The following is a 15071-nucleotide window of genomic DNA, read 5'->3' as shown; positions in this document are numbered from 1 at the left end:
GCCTAAGTAGCTGAGGCTGGCTTCGAACCTGTGTGATCCTCCTGTCTCAGCCTCCGAAGCGCGGGGATTACAACCATGCTCCACCATGCCCGGCTACTTAATATGTTTTTAGAACAACAAACTTGCAAATGGCCCTAGTGCTTTCTCTCTTTTTTTTTCATGCATTTGCAATTCCTAGAGGTGGATTGTCCTTCCTTAGGTTTCAATTTAGGTTAGCAATACCTAAAATAAAATACAAGCTATAATTTTCTTAGTGAAATTAAATGGTCAAAATCAAGTAATAGGTTTAAGAGTTTTGGTAATATATGAACTTTTATCTTTGTTTGTTAAAAGGAGTTTGCCCAGTGGCTTAAAATGTGACCATTTCTAGGTTGCTACTGAAATATCTATGGAACCCTTAAAAATAAAAACTGATAAAAACTGATAGCAATATTGGGAACTAAGCATAGAGAAGAGATTCTACTCTTGGCAGGGCTCATGATTCTGTCATGAATGGTGAAGTTAGTCATTCCAGAACTCCCAGATTATTTCTGAAATAGCAGATAACACGAGCACATCCGCCCAAGAGTATTATATGCCTTTACAAAGGAGATTCATCTGTATCTTATTATTAATAATTGACCATTTTTCAGCAATTCCATTTTTTTAGCTTACCAAAAGTGGAAGACATGGGAGACTTATTTCTTTAAAAATGAGACATTTTCAAAATAGCAAAAAATAAGAGGGTGGGAAAAATATTTTTTCAGTATCTGTGTCATATTTTTCCTTTCACCCCTTCATGACCACAATAGCAAAAGAAAATCTCCCAGACCCTAGGTCATGGTCTACTAGGCTGTCCTGTCTCATAAGTCATGTTAGAAATATAGGTATCCATACCATCTTCAGTAGGTGCACTGATACAACCCAAGGTTCATTTGTTCCAGTCATCCATAGTTGACGAATAGGGCGACTCCTGTGTTGATTACTTCATTGATCAATACACTTCTAACAAGAGCTGTGAATATCAGGTAGGGTGAGGTCAGCTCACCCATCCATATATATACAACACTCCTCCTGGCCGCTCAGCTGCTTTGCCTTTCCTATAAACAGACTAGCCTGACAAGACATTGCTGGGGATGAGTTTCCATCTGGTTCTTTAGATGTGCATCTCTGAGCCAACACTTCTGCTTCCTGACTTGTGATGTCTTTATACAGCTGGATAAACTGGTACAGAGTCATGACCCTAGATGCTTACTCAATGTCGCTGGTCTTGTTAATCTTGCTGCACTCCACCTGTACCATCACATTCCAAAAGACAGAGGAATCAGACTCAGGTTGAACCTGAGTCAAAGAGAAAATTTTTTTTCTAACTAGAGGCCACTTTAGCAGTTATATCATTAGGTTAGCTACTCTTCCAAGAAATTCTTCATAAAATGAAGAGCTACTTTCTCTAACCAATGTGGCATATTTTGCTACTTTCTCTAGTAACTTGTTAATAACCAACTGTGTCTTATCCAAAGTTTGCTGTCCCATGATGAAATGATGTTTCTTAGAATCCAGAAAGTGAAAAATTGCTGCACATTGTTTTCCAGGTTCAAGGCCTTGTGCTACTGGCTGCAGTGCTGCCACCTTGGCCAACTGGCTCAGACCTAGCCCAAGTCACTCTTTTCTGAAGACAAAACTAGGTGAGGACTGATTTTTGTGTCACATAGAATACTATCTTACCAATCTTATCTCCTATAATTTTGTCAAACTTAAAGGAAAAAAGTAAAAATGGAGGAGAAAGGGGAGGAGTGCTAGAAGAAAAAGGAGTGTGTGTGTGTGTGTGTGTGTGTGTGTGTGTGTGTGTAACTTAATGAGCAACAAGCTTATGGTGGCAAATCCCATCCCAGGAAGGGAATATAGTCACCTGAAATAAATCATTGTTAAGTGTTAGGTGTTGAGTTCAGTTGAGGCCTGTTCCGAAGCAAAGCAAAAGAATATAAAATTATATTAAAAATGATAGTAGGCTATAAATCTCATTTGAGTCCAGCCAGGCTATGCATCTTTTAGAACCTCAACCTACTGAACTGCCACTGTGAAAAGCAACAAATTAGGACTCAAGTGCTTGGAAAATAAGGTCAAGGACAATTCTCATGCTTGTGTTGTAACTAATAGTAGGAAAAGAAATGCTTTAGTGTCTGATAAACATTAGTGCCATAAAAAATCCATAAGAAGCTTGTGAAATGATTGACCCATGGAGCTGAGGGAGCCTTAGGAATATCATTCTTAAGATTTAAACATACAAGCTTAGAAAAAAATTTAAAATAAATAGCTAACAAATATAAAATTTGAACATTTTTTAATATAGACAAATAGAGGATTAGTATTTGTTATATCTGAAGAATTCTTACAAACTGACAAAAGTGAGGTAAATAAAAATGAATAAAATATTTAGCAACTATTAGAAGAGGAAATCTGAGCCGGGCATGCTGGTGCATGCTTGTAATCCCAGCATTCTGGAGGCTGAGACCAGAGGATCACGGTTTGCAGATAGCCTCAGCTACTTAGTGAAGCCCTCTGCAATTTAGTGAGACCCTGTTTCAAAATAAAGAATAAAAAATAGGGCAGGGCTGTAGCTCGGAGGTCAAATGCCTCTGGGTTCCATCCCCAGACTTGCAAAAAAAAAAAAAAAAAGAAAGAAAAGAAAATCTTAGAAATTAACATAAAAAGATGCTCACTTCATAGAAAGAAAAAATCAAATCCAAATGATCATAGGCTATGATTTTATATATGCAAAGGTGGCAAAAAAAAGAGAAAATAAAAGAGAGAAGAGAATGCAATAACATTGTTGGTGCAGAAATGTGGTAAGGAATTAATTTTTTTCAAAATGAAAAAACTTAATGCTTTCTGAAAAAAAAGATGTTGAATGAGAAATATAAAATGCAATCATGAGCTGGACATGGTGGCCCATGCCTGTGATTCCAGTACTTGGGAGGCAGAAACAGAAGGACCTCAGGTTTGTGGCTAGGCTCAGCAACCTCCTGAGTCTGTCCACAATTTAATGAGACCATTTCCAAATAAAAAATAAAATAGGGCTAGAAGCCCATTTTAGGTTGGATGCCAAATAGGCTGGATGACTCTGAGTTCAACCCTGAGTATGCCCACACACACAAATAAAATTATTAAAATGCAAAACTACATAGAATTTTGAAGACCATAGTGGCACAGGCTTGTAATCCCTGGGCTTGGGAGGTGGAGACAGGATGATCGTGCAGGTTCGAAGTCAGTCTCCACTGGCTTAAGAGACCCTGTTTCCAAATAAAAATATAAAATAGGTCTGGCAGTGTAGCCCAGAGGTAGAAGAATTCCACCCCCAGTACCACCACCACCAAAAAAAAAAAAAAAAAAAAAGAAAAAAGAAAAAGAAAAAAAACCCATAGAATTTCTTAATTGTAAAATAAAGAGAAATAACTCTAAATGATTTAAATGAGTTCTATATTCTATATTATATCTATGTCTCATTACATGTGTATCAAGAAAAATATGCAATGATAAATACTGTTTTTTTATGTTGCTCATATTATAAAGGGAAGGAAAAAGTGTCTATGAGAAGTAATTGGCTTAAATGGTGAAAGAACCCAGGCATGGTGGCACATGCTTATAATTCCAGAACTTGGGAGGCTGAGACAGGAGAATGTCAGGTTCTTGGCCAGCCTCAGCTACTTAATGAGGCCCTCTGCAACTTTGTGAGACTCTGTTTCAAAATAAAGAATAAAAAAATAGTACTGGGGATATAGCTTAGAGGTAGAATATCCAGGGCCACAAAACAAAACAAACAAACAAACAAAAATAAACTATGAAAAAAAAAGGAGAAAAGGATGCCCCTAAGAAAGAAAAAAGAAAAACATGGAATATATTGACTTTTAGTTATTATTTGGTTAAGATAAAATAGTGATAATATCTATTGCTAAAGTTATTTTTAATATATACACCATTTTATTTCCAGTACTAAACATATACATTTGTTAAAGTGTAAAGAAAAATCAACAGTAGAACCATATAATATTCCAAAATCTTAGAAGTTCTTTCTTTCAGAGAGTGAAATTCAAAGTAATTTTAATTTTCTTCTTTTTAAATTTTTTTTATTGGTGCATTGTAATCATACATGACATTGGAATACAAGATTTGAGATGATATACAAGCACACATCATCCAATTGGCCCTCATCCAAGCCCCATCCCATTTCCTCCCCCTCCCTCGATACCATGTTTGATTGGTGGTTATCTTTGATACATTTGTTTACGTACCTCCTGAGGTTATGTACCTCCTGAGGTTCCATCCTCCCCCATCCCATCCCCCGTGACTGGTCACCTTAATTGCTTCTCTATAGGGCCCTTTCTGCAACTTGACCTTCTCCTGTTACCCCTTTCTTCCTAGATTTTGCTAACTATGGGAAGCATCTGGTTTTTAATTTCTGTGATATTTCTCTGTGCGTGCCGCATTGCAAGTACTGATCCCCCTCTTGACATCCCCAGTAGAGGCCTGGCCACCTGGAGGACTCTGATCTCGACCTCGCTGCCTCCAGCACTGGCCTTGCCTCATGGGAGGCCCCAATCCTGATCTCCCTGGCCCCTGCATCAGCTTAACCCCTTGGCTGGCTCCAATCCCAGCCTCTGAGGCCCCAGCACCGGCCTTGCCTCACGACAGGCTCCAATATCAGCCTTGCTGACGCTGGCAGCAGCCTAACCCCTCAGCAGGCTCCTATCCTGGCCTCGGAGGCCCCAGCACTGGCCTAAACCCTTGGCAGGCTCCTATCCTAGCCTCGGAGGCCCCAGCACTGGCCTTGCCTCACAGCAGGCTCCAATCCTGGTCTTGCTGGCCCGGCACCAGCCTAACCCCTCGGCAGGCTCCGATTCCAGCCTTGGAGGCCCCAGCACCGGCCTTGCCTCATGCCAGGCTCCAATCCCATCCTCGGTGGCCTCAGTAGTGGCCTTGCCTCTCGGCAGGCTCCGATCCCAGCCTCGCTGGCCCCTGCACCAGCCTTACACCTCGGCAGGCTCCTATCCTGGTCTCGGAGGCCCCAGCACCAGCCTAAACACTCGGCAGGCTCCTATCCTAGCCTCGGAGGCCCTAACACTGGCCTTGCCTCATGGCAGGCTCCAATCCCAGCCTCAATGATCCCAGAACTGGCCTAACCCATCAGCAGGCTCAAATCCAGACCTCGAAGGCTCCAGCACCGGCCTTGCCTCACGGAAGGCTCCAATGCCGGCCAGTGGCCCTGGCACCGGCCTAACTCCTCAGCAGGCTCTGATCCCAGCCTCGGAGGCCCCAGCACTGGCCTTGCCTCGTGGCAGGCTCTGAACCCAACCTCGCTGGCCATGGCACCGGCCTAACCCATCAGCAGGCTCCAATCCAGAACTCGAAGGCCCCGGCACTGGCCTAGCCTCACGGCAGGTTCCGATCATGGCCTCGCTGGCCCCAGCACTGGCCTTACTTTTTGGCAGGCTCTGATTACGGCCTAGGAAGCCTCAGTAGTGGTCTTGCCTCACGGTAGGCTCCGATCCCGGCCTTGCTGGTCCCAGAACCAGCCTAACCCATCAGCAGGCTCCAATCCAGACCTCAAAGGCCCTAGCACCAGCCTTGCCTCTTGGCAGGCTCCAATCCTGGCCTCGCTGACCCCAACACCAGTCTTACCCTTTGGCAGGCTCCAATCCCAGCCTCGGAGGTCCCAGCACGAGCTTTGCCTCATGGCAGGCTCCGATCCTGGCCTCGCTGGCCCCAGAACCGGCCTAACCCATCAGCAGGATCCAATCCAGACCTTGAAGGCCCCAGCACCGGCCTTTTCTCACAGCAGGCTCCGATCCCAGCCTCGCTGGCCCTGGAACCAGCCTAACCCCTCAGCAGGCTCCAATCCCGGCCTCAGAGGCCTCAGTAGTGGCCTTGCCTCATGGCAGGCTCCGATCCCAGCCTCACTGACTCTGGCACCAGCCTAACCCTTCGGCAGGCTCTTATCCTGGTCTCAGAGGCACCAGTACTGGCCTTGCCTCATGGAAGGCTCTGATCCTGGCCTCACTGGCCCCAACACCAGCCTAACCCCTCGGCATGCTCCGATCCTGGCTTCGGAGGCCTCAGTAGTGGCTTTGCCTCATGGCAGGCTCCGATCCCAGCCACGCTTACTCTGCACCGGCTTAACCCCTCAGCAGGCTCCTATCCTGGCCTCGGAGGCACCAGTACCGGCCTTACCTCATGGAAGGCTCTGATACGTGCCTCGTTGGCCCTGGCACCGGCCTTTCCCCTTGGTAGGCTCCGATCCCAGAGTTGGAGGCCCCAGCACTGGTCTTGTCTTGTGGGAGGCTCCTATCCTGGCCTTGCTGGCCCCGGAACCAGCCTAACCCATCAGCAGGCTCCAATCCATACCTCGAAGGCCCAGCACCAGCCTTTCCTCATGGCAGGCTCAGATCCCGGCCTCACTGGACCCAGCACCGGCCTAACTCCTTGGCAGGCTCTGATCCTGGCCTCGGATGCCCCAGCACTGGTCTTGCCTCACAGCAGGCTCCAATCCAGGCTTTGCTGTCCCTGTCACTGGCCTCACCCCTCGGCAGGCTCCGATTCGAGCACCCTCTTCACTCAGCAGGTTGCCCCACTTTCCCGAGGGTGCATGGTGGTGGCATTCTGCCTCTGGGGTTATTTCTCCAAAATTTCCAGGTGTATTGCATCAGAACTCTGACTTCCCTGAGTACTGGCCACTGCCATTGGTGCCACCTCCACCATTTCAAATCTTTCCCAAGCTATTTTCCCACAATGCATGTTGTCCAGTGTTCCTAAGCATGCACAACGGTAGCATTCTACCTTTGAGGTAATTTCTTCAGAAGATCAGTGTGGGTTGGATCTGATCTCTGACTCTCCCAAATACAAGCCTCCACCACCATCGCGGCCACCGCTGTCCACACTGACTTCCTCCTAGGTCTCTGCTAAACTCTTTCCTAACAGGTGATGTCCAGGATTCTTAAGGATGTAGAGGAGAAGCAGTCCAGTTCAGTTAGATATCTTTTGTCTGCATCTCCAGTATACTGGCTGCTGCCGCAGCCATCTTGACTCCTCTCCAATATTTTTATTTTCTTTTTTTTTTTTAAATAAGAGAAGACAGTATGTGTGGTTTGAGGAAGTTGTGGCTATCAGGCACTCGGTAGCAATGAATTTTTTTTCTTTCCTTGCTTCGAAAAGCAGAGTTCAACAGTCTCACCGTGCAGAGCAGATTCTGCTGTTCTAAGAGCACCATGGCCTGGTGTAGCACAGCAGAGCTGGGTTCCTCTGTACCTGTGGTTAGGTCTCCTGTTTGGTACTGGGCCTCCCGGAACTTGGGCTCGGCCTCCTGCCTGACATCATGCCTTCCTGGGGGTAGTCCGGGCCACCCGCCCCCCACCCAGGGCCTTGCGGCCTGGACCTCCGCACCTTCCGGGGGGCAGGTGTGTCCCGCTTGACCTCTACCCAGGGCCCAGGGCCTTGCAGCTGGGACCTCCGGGCCTTCCAGGGGGCAGGCAGGCCCTGCTCGACCCCCACCTGGGGCCCAGGGCCCTGTAACCCAACACCGGTCCTTCTGGGGGACAGGCGTGCCCCACTCAACCCTGGCCCAGGGGCCCAGGGGCCCAGGGCCCTGCAGCCCGGCCTCTGTCCTTCCAGGGGGCAGGTGTGCCCTCCTCAACCCCCTCCCGTGGGCCCAGGGCCTTCTGGCCCCTAATTTTCTTCTTTTATGTTACGTTATATTCCTGTAGTCTTTAAATTTTTATGAGAAATATTTTTATTAGAAAATATAGGCATAAATATATAAATGATATATGATATTAAATTAGGTAAATAATTTTTAGAATAATCATTTCCTTTCTTCTTTTTGGTATAGTGGTATGAACTCAGGAGAATTCTACCTCTGAACTATACTTCCAGGCATTTTTAGATTTTACTCTAAAATAGGATCTTTCTAAATTGCTGAAGTCCTTTCTAAGTTGCTGAGACTGTCCACAAACCTGTGATCCACCTGTCTCTGTATCCCAAATACTGGGATCACAAGCATGTGCCATTGTTCCAGCCTTTTATTTTCTTTAAGGAAGTAAAATAAATCTTATTTTAAAATAATATGTAGGAGTGACTGGTTAATGTAGACTACTAGCAATTTAGCAAAGAAATCTAAGTTAGGAAATTGTGATTGCATTCTAGTCAAGATCTTTTGATCACAGAAATATTAAAGCTGACTCATTGTTGACTTTATGTATGCTTGAGTATCTTTGTTTAAAGATGAATCATGTCAGTAATTATGAGGCTCCAATTAATTTAGATTATTTGAATATCTTTTATTTGGAATGCCAAAGATTACAAATACTCTTGGGGATATAAGAACAAAAAACTTTAAAACTAATCACTTAGGATATTTATGCACACCAGGAGAGATAAGGAAATTAGATACTTTGGGTAAATGAGAGCTTAGTCCTTAAAACAACTTTTGACATCTTCATGATTTCTCCTCTAATTTATTTTAAGAAGTAGTTATAGAATCTTTTAGAAAAAGGCAAACGAGACTTTCGTTAAAAAAATAAGCAACCATACATATCTGAAAATTAATATATGTACACATTATGAGAACAAGAGAAATTAACAGTAAATACCTTAAACATCTTAAAGAGTATTTTGATTACATTAAACATAGCAGCATTCCAAGTTTTTTGTTTGTTTGTTTGTTTTTGTTTTTTTGCAGTACTGGGGATGGAAGCCATGGTCATTCTACCTCTGGGCTATACCCTCAGCCCTATTTTTTATTCTTTATTTTGAAACAGGGTCTCACTTAGTTGCAAAGGGCCTCACTAAATAGCTGAGGCTGCTGTGTACTGTGATTCTCCTGTCTCAGGCTCCCAAATGCTGAGATTACAAGTGTACACCACCATGCCTGGCTTCCAAGTATTTTTTGAAAAGAAAAGTGAAAATAAAAGTGTTGATTAAAAAAAAGGCATGAAGGCCGGGCGTGGTGGCATATGCTTATAATCCCCATGCTTGGGAGGCGGAGATAGGGGGATCGCATAGGGGGATCTTAAGCCTTGCTGGCTTAAGAGACCCGGTTTCCAAATAATATATAAAATAGGTCTGGGAGTATAGCCTGGAGGTAGAAGGGTTCCATCCCCAGTAACCCCCCCCCCCCAAAAAAAAGGCATAAAGGACATTTCATGTTAGTTGAAGTGTTAACTCTTAGCATATGTGGCATAAGGTTCCCCATCTCATAAATGTGATAGCATCTTCATCATTATAGTGCATGTATAAGGGACATGGATAATCAGAGAAATGGTGTTGTCTCAAGAGCTTTATGTGCATGCACCCAGTCAAATGTTCACTTTGGGCTTTTATTTCTTTGATCTGTTAGCTTTCTGGATACTGAAACATGAATGTCTACTTTGTATTGGGGGCTTAATTTGGCTTTAGGCCCTCTGGTTTGTTGCTATTTTCATTACTCTACTGTGCTTTTTATACAATTTTTTTTTTCCTATGGAATTTGAGAATGATGCAGAATAATTCTCAGAAAGTTAAAATTCAGGCGCGCGCAGTGCACACCAGCCAGGGCCCGGGTCGCGGGACTCTGGGCCCCGGGCCGAACTGCGCATAGCACCCCAGACCCCTAGAGAAACCGGGCCCAGTAAGACGGTGGGTTCTGGGCAGGGGTCGCGTGTGGGGCACGCCAGATGGGGCCCGGGTCGCGGGACTCTGGGCCCAGGGCCGAACTGCGAGTAGCACGCCAGACCCCTGGAGAAACCGAGCCCAGTAAGACGCTGGGTTCTGGGCGGGGGTCGCGTGCGGCACACACCAGCCTGGGCCCGGGTCGCAGGACCCTGGGCCCTGGGCCGAACTGCGAGTAGCACGCCAGACCCCTGGAGAAACCGGGCCCAGTAAGACGCTGGGTTCTGGGCAGGGGTCGCTCGCGGGGCACGCCAGCCGGGGCCCAGGTCGCGGGACTCTGGGTCCCGGGCCGAACTGCGAGTAGCACACCAGACCCCTGGAGAAACCGGGCCAAGAACAGAAAAAGATAAAGAAAAATATCGGAGAGGAGGTAAGAAAGCCATTATGGATGCCAGGACACTGGAGATACAGACAAAACTTATCTAAATGCACTGGAACTTATGGAAAAATTCGCCGTGAAAGAGGACTGCTATTTCTCTATATTGTTAAGAATCTTAGACATCACCTATAAGGAGAGAGTTTAGCGGAGACCAAGGAGAAATGCGGTGTTGAAAGAGTTCTCCACTATGGTGGTGGAGACTTGTATTCAGGAGAAGCAGAAACCGGATCCTACCAACTTTATTTTTTTGGAGAAATTACACCAAATGTTGAATGCTACCATCACGCATGCTTAGGAACACTGGACAACATTCAGAGTGGAAAAAGAGCCTGGGAAGGATTTGAAACAGTGGAGGCAGTGGCAATGCCAGTGGCCAATACTCAGGGGAGGCAGAGATCTGATACATTACACCTGGAACCTTTGAAATAATAACCACAGAGACAGTGATCGGAACCTGCTTGAGGGGTTAGGTGGGTGCTGGGGCCAGTGGCCGACGTCGGAGCTGCTGTGCAGCAAGGCCACTACTGAGGCCTCCGTGCCTGGATTGGAACATGCCAAGGGGTTTGACCGATGCTTGGGCCAGCAAGGCCGATTGGAGCCTGCCATGAGGCAAGGCTTGTGCTGGGGCCTCCAAGGTCGGGTCCGAAACCTGCTGAGGGGTTAGGCCGGTGCTGGGGCCAGCGAGGCCGGCATCGGAGTCTGCCATGAAGCAAGGCCAGTACTGGGGCCTCCAAGGCCAGGATAAGAGCCTGCCGAGGAGTTAGGCCAATGCTGGGGTCAGCGAGGCCTGCATTGGAGCCTGCCGTGAGGCAAGGCCGGTGCTGGGGCCTCCGAGGATGGGACCGGAGCTTGCTGAGGGGTTAGGCCGGTGCTGGAGCCAGCAAGGCCGGCATCAAAGCCTTCCATGAGGCAAGGCTGGTACTGGGGCCTTCGAGGTCAGGATAAGAGCATGCTGAGGGGTTAGGCCAGTGCTGGGGCCAGTGAAGCCGGCATCGGAGCCAGCCATGAGGCAAGGCCGGTACTGGGGCTTCCGAGGCCGGGATAAGAGCCTGCCGAGGGTTACGCTGGTGCTGGGGCCAGCGAGGCTGGCAGCCGAGCCTGCCGTGAGGCAAGGCCAGTGCTGGGGCCTCCGAGGCAGAGATAAGAGCCTGCCGAGGGGTAAGGCCAGAACTGAAGCCAGCAAGGCCGGCATAAGAGCCTGCCATAAGGCAAGGCCGCTGCTGGGGACTCCGAGGCAAGGATTGGAACCTGCCTTGAGGCAAGGCCAGTACTGGGGCATCCGAGGCTGGGATAAGAGCATGCCAAGGGGTTAGACTGGTGCTGGTGACAGCGAGGCTGACATAGGAGCCTGCCGTGAGGCAAGGCCAGTACTGGGGCATCCGAAGACGGGATAAGAGCCTGCCGAGGGGTTAGGCCAGTGCTGGGGCGAGCGAGGCCGGCATCGGAGCCTGCCATAAGGCAAGGCCGGTGCTGGGGCCTCCGAGGCCGGGATAAGAACCTGCCGAGGGATTAGGCCGGTGCTGGGGCCGGCTAGGCCGGCATCGGAGACTGCCATGAGGCATGACCAGTGCTGGGGCCTCCAAGGCCGGGATCAGAGACTGCTGAGGGTTTAGGCCGGTGCTGGGGCCAGTGAGGCCGGCATTGGAGACTGACTTGAGGCAAGGCCGGTACTGGGGCCTCCGAGGCCAGGATAAGAGTCTGCCGAGGGGTTAGGCTGGTTCTGGGGTCAGCGAGGCTGACATAGGAGCCTGCCGTAAGGCAAGGCCGGTACTGGGGTATCCGAGACTGGGATAAGAGACTGGCGAGGGGTTAGGCTGGTGCTGGGGCCAGCGAGGACGGCATCGGAGCCTGCCATAAGGCAAGGCCAGTGCTGGGGCCTCCGAGGCCGGCATCGGAGCCTGCCTTGAGGCAAATCCGGTACTGGGGCATCCGAGGTCGGGATAAGAGCCAGCCCAGGGTTTAGGCAGTGCTGGGGCCAGCGAGGCCAGCATTGGAGCCTGCCTTGAGGCAAGGCCGATACTGGGGCCTCCGAGGCCAGGATAAGAGCCTGCGGAGGGGTTAGGCTGGTGCTCGGGCCAGCGAGGCCGGCATTGGAGCCTGCCATAAGGCAAGGCCGGTGCTGGGGCCTCCGAAGCCGGCATCAGAACCTGCTGTGAGGCATGTCCGGTGCTGGGGCCTCCGAGGCCGGGATAATAGCCTGCTGAGGGGTTAGACCGGTGCTGGGGCCAGCGAGGCCAGCATTGGAGCCTGCCATAAGGCAAGGCCGGTGCTGGGGCCTCCAAGGTCGGCATAGGAGGCTGCTTTGAGGCAAGGCCGGTACTGGGGCATCCGAGGCCGGCATAAGAGCCTGCTGTGAGGCATGTCTAGTGCTGGGGCCTCCGAGGACGGGATAAGAGCCTGCCGAGGGGTTAGGCCAGTGCTGGGTGCAGCAAGGCCAGCATTGGAGCCTGCCATAAGGCAAGGCTGGTGCTGGGGTCTCTGAGGTCAGCATCAGAGCCTGCCTTGAGGCAAGGCCCATACTGGGGCTTCCGAAGCCAGGATAAGAGCCTGCCGAGGGGTTAGGCTGGTGCTGGGGCCAACGAGGACAGCATCAGAGCCTGCCGTAAGGCAAGGCCGGTACTGGGGCCTCCGAGGCCAGGATAAGAGCCTGCCGAGGGTTAGGCCGGTACTGGGGCCTCCGAGGCCGGGATAAGAGCCTGCCTTGAAGCAAGGCCGGTACTGGGGCAAACGAGGCTGGGATAAGAGCATGCCGAGGGGTTAGGCCGGTGCTGGGGCCATCGAGGCCAGCATTGGAGCCTGTCATAAGGCAATGCCAGTGCTGGGGCCTCCAAGGCCAGCATCGGAGCCTGCCTTGAGGCAAGGCCGGTACTGGGGCGTCCGAGGCCGGGATAAGAGCCTGCCGAAGGGTTAGGCCGGTGCTGGGGTCAGAGAGGCCGGCATTGGAGCCTGCCATAAGGCAAGGCCGGGAATGGGGCCTCCGAGGCCGCCATCGGAGCTTGCCGTGAGGCAAGGCCGGTGCTGGGGCCTCCAATGATGGGACCGGAGCCTGCTGAGTGGTTAGGCCTGTGCTGGGGCCAGCAAGGCTGGCATCGGAGCCTGCCTTGAGGCAAGGCTGGTACTGGGGCCTCCGAGGCCAGGATAAGAGCCTGCTGAGGGGTTAGACCGGTGCTGGGTCCAGCAAGGTCGGCATCGGAGCCTGCCATGAGGCATGACCAGTGCTGGGGCCTCCAAGGCCGGGATAAGAGCCTGCCGAGGAGTTAGGCCGGTGCTGGGGCCAGAGAGGCCGGCATCGGGACCTGCCTTGTGTCAAGGCCGGTACTGGGGCCTCCAAGGCCAGGATAAAAGATTGCCGAGGGCTTAGGCTGGTGCTGGGGCCTGCGAGGCTGGCATCGTACCCTGCCATAAGGCAAGGCCGGTGCTCGGGCCTCCGAGGCCGGCATCAGAGCCTGCTGTGAGTCATGTCCGGTGCTGGGTCCTCCGAGGCCGGGATAAGAGCCTGCCGAGGGGTTAGGCCGGTGCTGGGGCCTCCGAGGCCGGAATCAGAGCCTGCTGTGAGTCATGTCCGGTGCTGGGGCCTCCGAGGCCGGCATAATAGCCTGCCGAGGGGTTAGGCCGGTGCTGGGGCGAGTGAGGCTGGCATCGGAGCTTGCCTTGAGGCAAGGCCGGTACTGGGGCCTCTGAGGCCAGGATAAGAGCCTGTTGAGAAGTTAGGCCGGTGCTGGAGCCAGCAAGGCCGGCATCGGAGCCTGCCATGAGGAATGAACAGTGCTGGGGCCTCCAAGGCCGGGAACGGAGCCTGCAGAGGAATTAGGCCGGTTCTCGAGACAGTAAGGCCGGCATAGGAGCCTGCCTTGAGGCAAGGCCGGTACTGGGGCCTCCGAGGCCAGGATAAGAGCCTGTTGAGGGGTTAGGCTGTGCTGGGGCCAGCAAGGCCGGCATCGGAGCCTGCCATGAGGAATGAACAGTCCTGGGGCCTCCAAGGCCGGGATCGGAGCCTGCAGAGGAATTAGGCCGGTTCTCAGGACAGTAAGGCCGGCATCAGAGCCTGCCTTGAGGCAAGGCCGGTACTGTGGCCTTCGAGGCCAGGATAAGAGCCTACCAAGGGGTTAGGCTGGTGCTGGGGCCAGCGAGGCTGACATAGGAACCTGCCGTGAGGCAAGGCCAATATTGGGGCATCCGAGGCTGGGATAAGAGCCTGCCGAGGGGTTAGGCCGGTGCTGGGGCGAGTGAGGCTGGCATCGGAGCTTGCCTTGAGGCAAGGCCGGTACTGGGGCCTCTGAGGCCAGGATAAGAGCCTGTTGAGGGGTTAGGCCAGTGCAGGGGCCAGCAAGACCGGCATCGTAGCCTGCCATGAGGCATGAACAGTGCTGGGGTCTCCAAGACCGGGATCGGAGACTGCCAAGGGGTTACGATGGTGCTGGGGCCAGTGAGGCTGGCATCGGAGCCTGCCTTGAGGCAAGGCCGGTACTGTGGCCTTCGAGGCCAGGATAAGAGCCTGCCGAGGGGTTAGGCTGCTGCTGGGGCCAGTGAGGCTTACATAGGGGCCTGCCGTGAGGCAAGGCCAATATTGGGGCATCCGAGGCTAGGATAAGAGCCTGCCGAGGGGTTAGGCCGGTGCTGGGGCCAGAGAGGCCGACATTGGAGCCTGCCATAAGGCAAGGCCGGTGCTGGGGCCTCTGAGGCCGGCATTGGAGCCTGCCTTGAGGCAAGGCCGGTACTGGTGTATCCGAGGCTGGGATAAGAGCCTGCCGAGGGGTTAGGATGGTGCTGGGGCCAGAGAGGCCGGCATTGGAGCCTGCCATAAGGCAAGGCCGATAATGGGTCCTCCGAGGCCGGCATCGGAGCCTGCCATGAGGAAAGGCCGGTGCTGGAGCCTCTGAGGATGGGACCGGAGCCTGCTGAGGGGTTAGGCCTGTGCTGGGGCCAGCGAGGCCAGCATCAAAGCCTTCCATGAGGCAAGGCTGGTACTGGGGCCTCCGAGGTCAGTATAAGAGCATGCTGAGTGGTTAGGCCGGTG

General features: G+C 51.4%; 1 pseudogene across 1 annotated transcript; it reads right to left on the bottom strand.

Annotated features, from left to right (window-relative positions):
* Nucleotides 1–817: 817 nt before the first annotated feature.
* LOC308272780 (RING finger protein 141-like) lies at nt 818–1536 on the bottom strand (annotated as a pseudogene). The gene has a single exon. The product of its transcript is annotated as an RING finger protein 141-like (transcript).
* Nucleotides 1537–15071: the final 13535 nt, after the last annotated feature.

The sequence above is a fragment of the Muscardinus avellanarius genome, assembly GCF_963383645.1.
Source record: "Muscardinus avellanarius genome assembly, chromosome: 14".
Taxonomy (NCBI): domain Eukaryota; kingdom Metazoa; phylum Chordata; class Mammalia; order Rodentia; family Gliridae; genus Muscardinus; species Muscardinus avellanarius.
The sequence above is the reverse complement of the archived record's forward strand: the minus strand, read 5'-3'. Positions and strand labels throughout refer to the sequence as shown.